The following is a 10,960-nucleotide window of genomic DNA, read 5'->3' as shown; positions in this document are numbered from 1 at the left end:
TTGCATTTACATTCAATATTCCAAGGTAGCACATTCTCCTCTGCCACCCTCTCTGTCTCTCCCCTCTTTGTCCGTCACTGATTTGTTCTCTCTCTCCTTTCTTCCTCTATCTTCCATTCCTCCTATCTGTGTTTGTCTTGCCTCTCTCCCCATTATGATGTATTGTTTATCATCAAATTAAAACTGCCAATGCAAATTTCAGCTCGCTCTATAAGAGGGATTTCCATAAAGGACTGTGAGTGGTAACTTGTACAGTCTAGTCTCATTCAATAGTGTCATAGTTTCATTGTCGTTCACTTTGGAACAGAAAAAGCACGATCCAATGAGGAGTAAGCAGCAGAACGTGTCTAAGTGTGTTTACTCCTCTGCTATGACACAATTAACATCTCTATCCAACTGGATATCAGCGTGCTCTTGAATTAAATAATATTTCTGACTTATCTTCCAGCCAAACCTCCCTTGAAATATTTACTGGAGTTCATGAAACTAACATCCATATTGTCCACCAGTGACTAATACGATGAATAAAATCCCAAGGGAATTCTTGGGGATTTGAGGTCTGGTATCTGATGTAATATGTCATGAAAATATAGCAGCCCTGTGGCTCTGCAACCCAGTGGTGCTGTGACCGTCATGCTCTCCCTAGCAAGATGAATAGTGATGAGGTTCTATCTATGCTGGTCTATCTATGATGGGAGGATAAGACTGGGTCATCTGGGGTCTGTTCAAGTGGTGTAGAGGCGGGGTGCGTAGGAGGGGGCTCTCTTTGTATAGGGGACTCATATCTGTCCCTTATTACTATGGCTCCTGCCAGTAACTCCCTCCCACACACACCATCCGTCTCTCCTTTTCCCTCCTCCTCATCGTCCAGCTTGAGTGCTCTGCATGGCAAAATCTCTCAGCACCAAGCCTGCTGTCGGCTGCTTCCAATCACTCCACAGGCTGGTGTTGGAGAGGGAGGAGAGAGGGAGGAAAGGAGAGAGGGAGGGGAGCAGGGATGGTTGATGTGGCGGGAAAGAAAGGAGTTGGTGAGATCAAGGGGAGGGACATAGCAAGGAAAGAGGTGGCGCTAAAGAGAGCGATTCACAGAAAAGAGAGAGATCAGAATGTAGAGGACTGAAAGAGAACAGAGAAAACAGAGAGAACTAAGTGTCCTGTGGTATACCTAGGGTTGCAAAATTCTGAAAGCTTTCAATAAATTCTCTGGTTTCCCAAAATTCCAGTTGGAAGATTCTTGGCATAGGCGAAATTGCCACGGGGGATGGGGGCCATGTCAGAACAGGTTGATTCATCCCCCAATAATTTATTTAAAATAAATATGAGTAACTCTTCATATTAGAATGACAATATGAGTAAAATATTATTTATAAATGTTTTGGTTTGAGGCCCCCCAGATAGCATATGAACAAGTGATAAGCAATGGTAAAATGTGTAGAATTGCAGGAAATGTGCTTTAACGCTCAACTTTGGGCACAAAAAAAACAGTCCAACTCCTCCTCTTTCTCAATTTTTCAACATTAATGGGGTGGTTAATCGATGTGTCAGCTAGTTCGTTGGCTAAGCTAGCCACTTGTAGCTATCCAGTAACTCCTCCAGTATGTGTTGACGTCATTTCACCGGATCTGTTTTTGGACGGAAGCTGTAGAGATGGGTAAGAAATTGCATTTCTGTAGCCAAATATCTTATTCATAAAAAAAATGTAAGCATTAAATGACCTGGTTTGATGATGCATTGATCAGTTATACATTTTTAAAGCCGTTATTTTTGCGTCTTTGCCCAAAGTCGACCTTTAAAGTAACTGCCCAGTGTTTCCAGATTCCTATGAAATATGACCTATAATGAATTACAATATGAGTGAAATAGTTTTCCTTCTAAAAAAATTGTAATTAAGTATGTTAAAAAGCAGTTTTTCTGTGTTGGAATGGCATGGGCATACCCCAACAACAGAATGGTGTGGGCGTATACCGATCATAAAAAATATTAATGCGAGTAGACCGATCATTAAAAATATTAATGCGAGTAGACCGTTGATTGGCCAGCTCATCCTCCTCAGGATGCAAGCATTTTTTAAACGGTCTGTTTGAGATTCAAGTTTGAGGTGGGGTTTTTGAAGTGTTCTCCTATTTATGCTTCGCCACAAATACGAGTGTAGGATAAGTCAACAACATTATTTAGGTATGAGTTAACAGAATGAACTTTTAAAAGCACGATTTTCACTGGACAGTTACTTTAAAACTAACATTTTCTCTCAGCCTCATTGCAAAATGTTTAGAGTAGCAGGAAATTTGCTTTAAAACTGCAACAATTTCTGTCATTCTCATGGCGAAATTTGAAAAATTGCATAACATAATCTGTAAAAAACACATTTTTCACTCTGCCCCATGGCAAAATGTGTAGAACTTCAGAACGTTAGCTGTTTTTCTACAGAAAATCTGTTTCCCCCTCAAAAATATATATATTTTCATGTTTTTTGGGGTTGGGGGGCCTTCCACTTATACTGTGCTTTCAAAATAAAAATTGCACACACACACAATTTCGCCCTTGATTCCCGGAACCACACCACAGTTCAGAGCGGCATGGTAGGGCTGGGCCCAAGCACAGCCAGGGAGTGGGGATGAGCCACACATGATTACAACTTATCTGATGGGCCTCTGGCAAAGTTTGTGGTAAAGAGAGAGAGCGAGAGAGAGCGAGAGAGAGCGAGAGAGAGCGAGAAATATATCTGGACCCTGACTGTATATTTCAATAAGACAAAAATAATGGTGTTCCAAAAAATGAATACAAAATTCCATCTAGACACCGATGCCCTAGAACACACAAAAAACGATACATATCTCGGCCTAAACATTAGCGCCACAGGTAACTTCCACAAAGCTGCGAAAGACAAGAAGGGCCTTCTATGCCATTAAAAGGAACATAGAATTTGACATACCAATTAGGATCTGGCTAAAAATACTTGAATCATTTATAGAACCCATTGCCCTTTATGGTTGTGAGGTCTGGGGTCCACTCACCAACCAAGAATTCAAAAATGGGACAAACACCAAACTGAAATTTCCTCTGTGTACAATGTAAAACACCAAATAATGCATGCAGAGCGGAATTAGGCCGATACCCGCTAATTATCAAAATCCAGAAAAGAGCTGTTAAATTCTACAACCACCTAAAAGGAAGCGATTCCCAAACCTTCCATAACAAAGCCATCACCTACAGAGAAATTAACCTGGAGAAGAGCCCTCTAAGCAAGCTGGTCCTGGGGCTCTGTTCACAGACACAAACAGACCCCAGAGCCCCAGGACAGCAACACAACTAGACCCAACCAAATCATGAGAAAACAAAAAGATAATTACTTGACACATTGGAAAGAATTTACAAAAAAACAGAGCAAACTAGAATGCTATTTGGCCCTAAACAGAGAGTACACAGTGGCAGAATATCTGACCACTGTGACTGACCCAAAATTAAGGAAATCTTTGACTATGTACAGAATCAGTACATAGCCGAAGGCAGACCTGGCTCTCAAGAGAAGACAGGCTATGTGCACACTGCCCACAAAATGAGGTGGAAACTGAGCTGCACTTCCTAAATTCCTGCCAAATGTATGACCATATTAGAGATACATATTTCCCTCAGATTGCACAGACCCACAAAGAATTCGAAAACAAATCCAATTTTGATAAACTCCCATATCTATTGGGTGAAATACCACAGTGTGCAATCACAGCAGCAAGATTTGAGACCTGTTACCACAAGAAAAGGGCAACCAGTGAAGAACAAACACCATTGTAAATACAACCTATATTTATGTTTATTTATTTTCCCTTTTGTACTTTAACTATTTGCACATCATTACAACACTGTATATAGACATAATATGACATTTGAAATGTCTTCATTCTTTTGTAACTTTTGTGAGTGTAATGTTTACTGTTAATTTATTGTTTATTTAACTTTTATTTATTATCTATTTCACCTGCTTTGGCAATGTAAACATATGTTTCCCATGCCATTAAAGCCCTTAAATTGAGAGAGAGAGAGAGAGAGAGCGAGAGAGAGAGAGAGAGAGAGAGAGAGAGAGAGAGAGACAGAGAGAGAGAGAGCGAGCGAGAGAGACTGCTCTGGGTGCCATGACTCTTAAATCTACATGTCATGTGGGCTGCTTTCATACATCAAAAGACATTGATAGACATATCCACCTCAAAGTGTTATGCAACGTTTCTATAATGTAGATCCGGACAAAACCGAATCTTATCTAAGATAACATGATCGTGCCAGACATGTCAAGTTCTGCATGGTGTGTCAAGTTCCTGGGCGAAATACTGGACTACCAGTAATCAAACATCATTCCTAAATGCTATGACATTTACAACACAATTAATTGAGTTCCATGTAAATGTGAAATAAATGTGTTTCGTGACCTTTTGCAGGACACACTAATATATTGTGGATGGAAAGAAAATGAATTTTCTCAGGAATGCAATACTATGGGCTTAAGCCACCTCAGAGGAGCTGAGCAACTCGCTACTGGCTATGTCCTTTAATCATTCTCTCGCTGTCCTGCTCCTGTCTACACTGTCACGGTGTATCACTGCTGCGCTACACGCGGTTGTTCTCCACACCCGTCCTCAGGGTTGGGTAGGTTACTTTCTAAAAGTAATCCGTTACAGTTACCTGTCCAAAATTGTAATCAGTAACATAACTTTTGGATTACCCAAGCTCTGTAATGTAATCTGATTACTTTGTTACTTTTAGATTACTTTCCCCTTAAGGCATTAGAAGAAGACAAAAATGAATATTACCAATTGAATGACATCTATTGCAGGATAAATCCATGTTAGAGTTTACATAGCTGGCCATAAATGGATGTTTCATTTTGCTTTATGGGTTGTTTATGTACAGTAGGCTTCTTCTAACCCATTGCTTTCTACTACAGATAATACAATTAGGCTATATCTTTACATTAAAAACCAAAGTCTAAGATTTCCAGTAATTCCAATAATTTAATACTCCTTGATCTTCAAGAATAGGACATGGAAATATGGAAATATAGATTAGCCTAATTGTTTTACATGAGCATAACCCAAAAACTAAGGACATTAGCTGACTACCATGGAGTTGAGTTTAGTCAGCTAAGGACTTATAGGCTACTCTGTTGTTTATTTTGTTGTCATGGAGGACTGATTGGGTTCATTGCGTTGAGTTGAAAAATAAATGCTGCTCTCATGGAATGGCATGCTTTGAACCCCAAGTGCTATTTGCATGTGAAAAATGTATTGATGCCATATGCTGCATTTGCTCTAGGCCTATTGTTTACGTTTTTGTTGGTGACACTTTGATATCTCGATAATTTGCAGCTGTTCAAGTCTATCAAAAAGTGTGCGAGTTTGAGCATGTGTCCGTTAGGACTATGGACATTTATTTTGAATCAGCACGAATGAGATTGAGCAATAAAAGCCCTACTCGTGGTCTTCTTAAATGAAACGTGTTTTTGACAGTATGGAGCACAATACCACGGAGGAGTTTAGAAGGGAAGAACTCCCCTCAAACAGTTATTTTTTTTTCAAGATTGGGATATGCACTATGCAGCTCTAGCAGGAGTGCATTTTTAACTGGCTGTTCATTGGTCGCAAAAACAATCGCAGCTTAAGCTTCTTCAATTCAACCATTATTGGGTTAACAGCCATCCACAACAAACACAATCAGTAAGGCGCAAATAGGTAAATGAGAGAGCAGTAGTGTGATTCAAATCAATGCGCTATGTAGGCATCAATAATAAGTGATATCCATATCGCACTGCCTGCAGGCTACATCACTGCTGTCGTTCTTACCTCCAAGCGTTTATTCAAGTTGGATAATCTTTGGATGCCTACAGCAGTTGCACCATTGGAAGACATAGCTTGGACTGTAGCCTACAAAAGCCTATTCCTGCTCTTTTCCCGCAATCCATCAAACACATTTGGTGTGTCATCATAGTGGTCTCTGATTTGTGGTCAGACTCGCTTAGGCGGAAACAAACTTAAACTTGTGCCTTTTTTCAATGCTGATTTGAATGTCATTGAGAAAACAGAAAGGTGTCAAATAATTTTCTGAAATTAAGAGTAATCCTAGAAGTAATCATCTAGTTTTTCAAAAGTATCTGTTATCTGATTACCATAGTTTTGCTGGTAACGTAACAGATTACAGTAAAAACAATGTAATCAGTTACTTGTAACGGATTACATGTCATCCGTTACTCCCCAACCCTGAGATTATTTACTTACTGAACCACCACACTCATAAAGACATCTGCCTTTGAATGTTTGATTCTTTGTACTTAAAGTAAAGATTAATCCATTTTGAATGTTATATTGTTTTTTGTGCATCTCTGAGCGATGTTCTATCGATTCCCTGGGTCAATACATGTTTTCATGTGTATCTGAGATATCGCCGTTAAAGCAGGCAGAAATTTGGCCGGTATGACGTAGCACTGAGATAAAGCCGCACTGGAAATTAATAGGAATACGACTTTTAGACTGCAAAAACGTCCATCGTACATGTCAGATTTCAATACTGGCGGTTGTCATAATGGGGTGGTTGTCGTCTCTTGAATGAGCCATTGATCATATTTTTGCGATATTCCTACCTCAAGAAATGTCTAATTTTGTATTTGTCTTTTTTTGGGTATTTTCTTAGTATTATTTTTAAACCCTTTTTTCTCCCCAATTTCGTGGTATCCAATTGGTAGTTACAGTCTTGTCCCATCGCTGCAACTCCCGTACGGACTCGGGAGAGGCGAATGTCGAGACATGCGTCCTCCGAAATACAACCCAGCCGAGCCGCACTGCTTCTTGACACAATGTGTCGGAGGAAACACCATACACCTGGCGACTGTGTCAGCGTGCACTGCGCCCAGCCAGCCACAGGAGTCACTAGTGCGCGATGGGACAAGAATATCCAATTGTGCGACGCCCCATGGGTCTCCCGGTCACAGCCGGCTGCGACAGAGCCTGGACTCGAACCAGGATCTCTAGTGGCACAGCTAGCCATGAAATGTGTAATTTAACAGAGGTTCTAATGTCGTCCGCATGCTTCCCAGCCGAAACACTTTAGGACTTCAGTAAGGTTTTTTGGGGGTTTTTGGGCACACAATATATTTTTTGGGGCAAGCCCAAGTCGGTAGCCCAAGTCTATGCCCCTTTGTCGGTGACTGGTCAACAGTAGGAATTCTTCAGTAAAGCCTTTGTTGTCATTTAATGAGAGACTCGTTTTCGTGCACACAACAAAGATTTCTTAAGTTATCTTAGATTCATTTGACTATTTTGAGGAAGTGTTTACTGGCTATGGCGTCTCAAAATGGACAAACAGTACTATTGCCACTTTATTTTCGTTTTTCAAGCAAAGGTCTTTTAAGTAGTATGCGAATACACTCGTTCGGTTCGCCTAGGCGACTTTGGCTAGCCACCAGCCGAACTGAAGCATGCTGACGCCTTTACACATTTCTCCTATTTGTCTGCCTCTTCAGTCCAGGGTGCATTGCATGGTGCCATTGCAAATGCCAGACTCCACTCTGTGAGGCACATACAGGTTGAACATGGTGAGATTGTAGACTCCTAAATTGATAGCGCAGCTTGTTTAGGCGATTTTACAGCTAACTAGCTACTGACTTTGGTATTATTGTGTGTAGCTACGTTTGCTAGCCAGTCCATGGAGACTGAATTGCATTGTGGGTTTTGTAGTCGACTTGAGCTGCAACAGATTTCCACAACAATTTTCACGTCGCTACCAACCTTATTATAATGACAAAATGAAACATTTGTTCCAAAAAATATTGTTCTCACATATTAGTGTTATGTAACACTGTAAATTATAGGAATGAGTGGTTTTGGGTGGATTTTTTCCTTTAATGCAGTATTAATTGATATTGTGTTCATGGGATGGTGGAAAGAGGATGGGGTGGATGAGAAGATGGCCACACCAGGTGGAGAATGAATAAGTCATGTCTGGGGGCTGACCAAGGTCCTGCTGGGGTTGTTGTGTAAGTGCACAAATAAGTCAGACACAGGGCCTAAAATTTACTTTTTGGTCCACCAGCCACTGTGGCAGGTAGATTAAAAAATCTACCAACAACTCAGATATTTTACCAGCCAAAATAAAATAAAACGTCTTGCTAAAATTACACCAACAAAACACAAATAAACAGATGAGCATGCTTTGTAATGTTTCTAAAAACAATAAATCTATTACTAGTAAGAAGTAATGTGGTATTTTGTTTAATTTCATTTAATATTTTATGACCTGAGTCTTTTAACCAAAATATCACAGATGAGACAAACATTTTCACCTGCCCCTTTAAGGGTGAGAGGATACCGTGGTAGCGTGACTCAAGTCATGTTTGTGCCTGTGAGATTGAGAGCGTAGCTGCAGTCCAAACCCATAATTTTTACCCCCTCAGCCCTCGCACTAGCCACTTTCTCTTGGGGGAATCACCGTCGAAACCGAATGCGGTTTGATTGCCATCTTAAGTGGTCCAATTCACAAACGTCGCCCCCTCGGCCCTCGATTTAGCTTGACAGAGCGAGTGAAGAACTTTGATCACTTGTGGAGTTGATATGACCCACAATTCAATGCAAACTGTAGTCACGTGTCAAACTCCAGTGGCTGCGAAGTGTCAACTTTTATCAACACGGCTGCATTTTCGGCATGTCAGACAACATTATAATGCTAGCTTGTTAAAAAAGATATATACAGTGGGGAAAAAAAGTATTTAGTCAGCCACCAATTGTGCAAGTTCTCCCACTTAAAAAGATGAGAGAGGCCTGTAATTTTCATCATAGGTACACGTCAACTATGACAGACAAATTGAGATTTTTTTTTCCAGAAAATCACATTATAGGATTTTTTATGAATTTATTTGCAAATTATGGTGGAAAATAAGTATTTGGTCACCTACAAACAAGCAAGATTTCTGGCTCTAACAGACCTGTAACTTCTTCTTTAAGAGGCTCCTCTGTCCTCCACTCGTTACCTGTATTAATGGCACCTGTTTGAACTTGTTATCAGTATAAAAGACACCTGTCCACAACCTCAAACAGTCACACTCCAAACTCCACTATGGCCAAGACCAAAGAGCTGTCAAAGGACACCAGAAACAAAATTGTAGACCTGCACCAGGCTGGGGAAGACTGAATCTGCAATAGGTAAGCAGCTTGGTTTGAAGAAATCAACTGTGGGAGCAATTATTAGGAAATGGAAGACATACAAGACCACTGATAATCTCCCTTGATCTGGGGGCTCCACGCAAGATCTCACCCCCGTGTGGTCAAAATGATCACAAGAACGGTGAGCAAAAATCCCAGAACCACACGGGGGGACCTAGTGAATGACCTGCAGAGAGCTGGGACCAAAGTAACAAAGCCTACCATCAGTAACACACTACGCCGCCAGGGACTCAAATGCTGCAGTGCCAGACGTGTCCCCCTGCTTAAGCCAGTACATGTCCAGGCCCGTCTGAAGTTTGCTAGAGTGCATTTGGATGATCCAGAAGAGGATTGGGAGAATGTCATATGGTCAGATGAAACCAAAATATAACCTTTTTGGTAAAAAAACTCAACTCGTTGTGTTTGGAGGACAAAGAATGCTGAGTTGCATCCAAAGAACACCATACCTACTGTGAAGCATGGGGGTGGAAACATCATGCTTTGGGGCTGTTTTTCTGCAAAGGGACCAGGACGACTGATCCGTGTAAAGGAAAGAATGAATGGGGCCATGTATCGTGAGATTTTGAGTGAAAACCTCCTTCCATCAGCAAGGGCATTGAAGATGAAACGTGGCTGGGTCTTTCAGCATGACAATGATCCCAAACACACCGCCCGGGCAACAAAGGAGTGGCTTCGTAAGAAGCATTTCAAGGTCCTGGAGTGGCCTAGCCAGTCTCCAGATCTCAACCCCATAGAAAATCTTTGGAGGGAGTTGAAAGTCTGTGTTGCCCAGCGACAGCCCCAAAACATCACTGCTCTAGAGGAGATCTGCATGGAGGAATGGGCCAAAATACCAGCAACAGTGTGTGAAAACCTTGTGAATACTTATTGAAAACGTTTGACCTGTGTCATTGCCAACAAAGGGTATATAACAAAAGTATTGAGAAACTTTTGTTATTGACCAAATACTTATTTTCCACCATAATTTGCAAATTAATTCATTAAAATCCTACAATGTGATTTTCTGGATTTTTTTCCTCATTTTGTCTGTCATAGTTGACGTGTACCTATGATGAAAATTACAGGCCTCTCATCTTTTAAGTGGGAGAACTTGCACAATTGGTGGCTGACTAAATACTTTTTTTCCCCACTGTACATTTAATTGATTTTAGCGTTGGCAAATTGGCTTAGTCTCGTAGTGCGGACCCTATAAAACGAAGGTAGCTTCATAAACATATTTTGGGGAATTCTGAAATGTATTGGAATAAATGACCAAACTATAAAACTAGCTTGCCAGCTATGGGTAGCTAGCTACCTTACAGGATTGCTAGCTAGCTACGTTAGCTAGCTAGGTACATTAATAGCTATAGGTTGGTTGTTTTTAAGCTCAACTTCAAGATTTCCAACAAGGACGTTGCCTCTCCAAACATCACTCTCCCTTGCTTGGGCAAAGGACATTTAAGGTACACTCAGATGTAAAACATTATTCAAGGGCTGAGGGTTTAGGGCCGAGGGCTGTCTACTTTGAGTTTGGACTGAAGCCCCTTACTAGTAGCTGCCTTGTCTTTTCTTCCCTAGCAGTTGAAACTCAAACATTGAAAAACAACCTAGCTTGTGAAAAAAACAATGTAAATAGCCAAGAAACACAAGGACAAAGTTTCACTTCAGTAGACTTTAGTTTCAAGTAAATTAGACCGACCTTTATGCCTGTGCGCAGTGCACTAAAAATGAATCTTTCACTCAGCTTTTCACGTGCGCACAGTCCCTGCCAGGCAGTGTTGAAG

The 10,960-nt window shown here is 40.9% G+C and overlaps 1 protein-coding gene across 1 annotated transcript in view; it reads right to left on the bottom strand.

Moving 5' to 3' along the window:
* LOC121531859 (guanine nucleotide-binding protein G(o) subunit alpha-like) overlaps positions 1-10,960 on the bottom strand; it is a 157,340-nt gene that overhangs the window by 18,501 nt on the left and 127,879 nt on the right.

This window comes from Coregonus clupeaformis, chromosome 19, assembly GCF_020615455.1.
Source record: "Coregonus clupeaformis isolate EN_2021a chromosome 19, ASM2061545v1, whole genome shotgun sequence".
NCBI classification, from domain to species: Eukaryota; Metazoa; Chordata; class Actinopteri; order Salmoniformes; family Salmonidae; genus Coregonus; species Coregonus clupeaformis.
The sequence above is the reverse complement of the archived record's forward strand: the minus strand, read 5'-3'. Positions and strand labels throughout refer to the sequence as shown.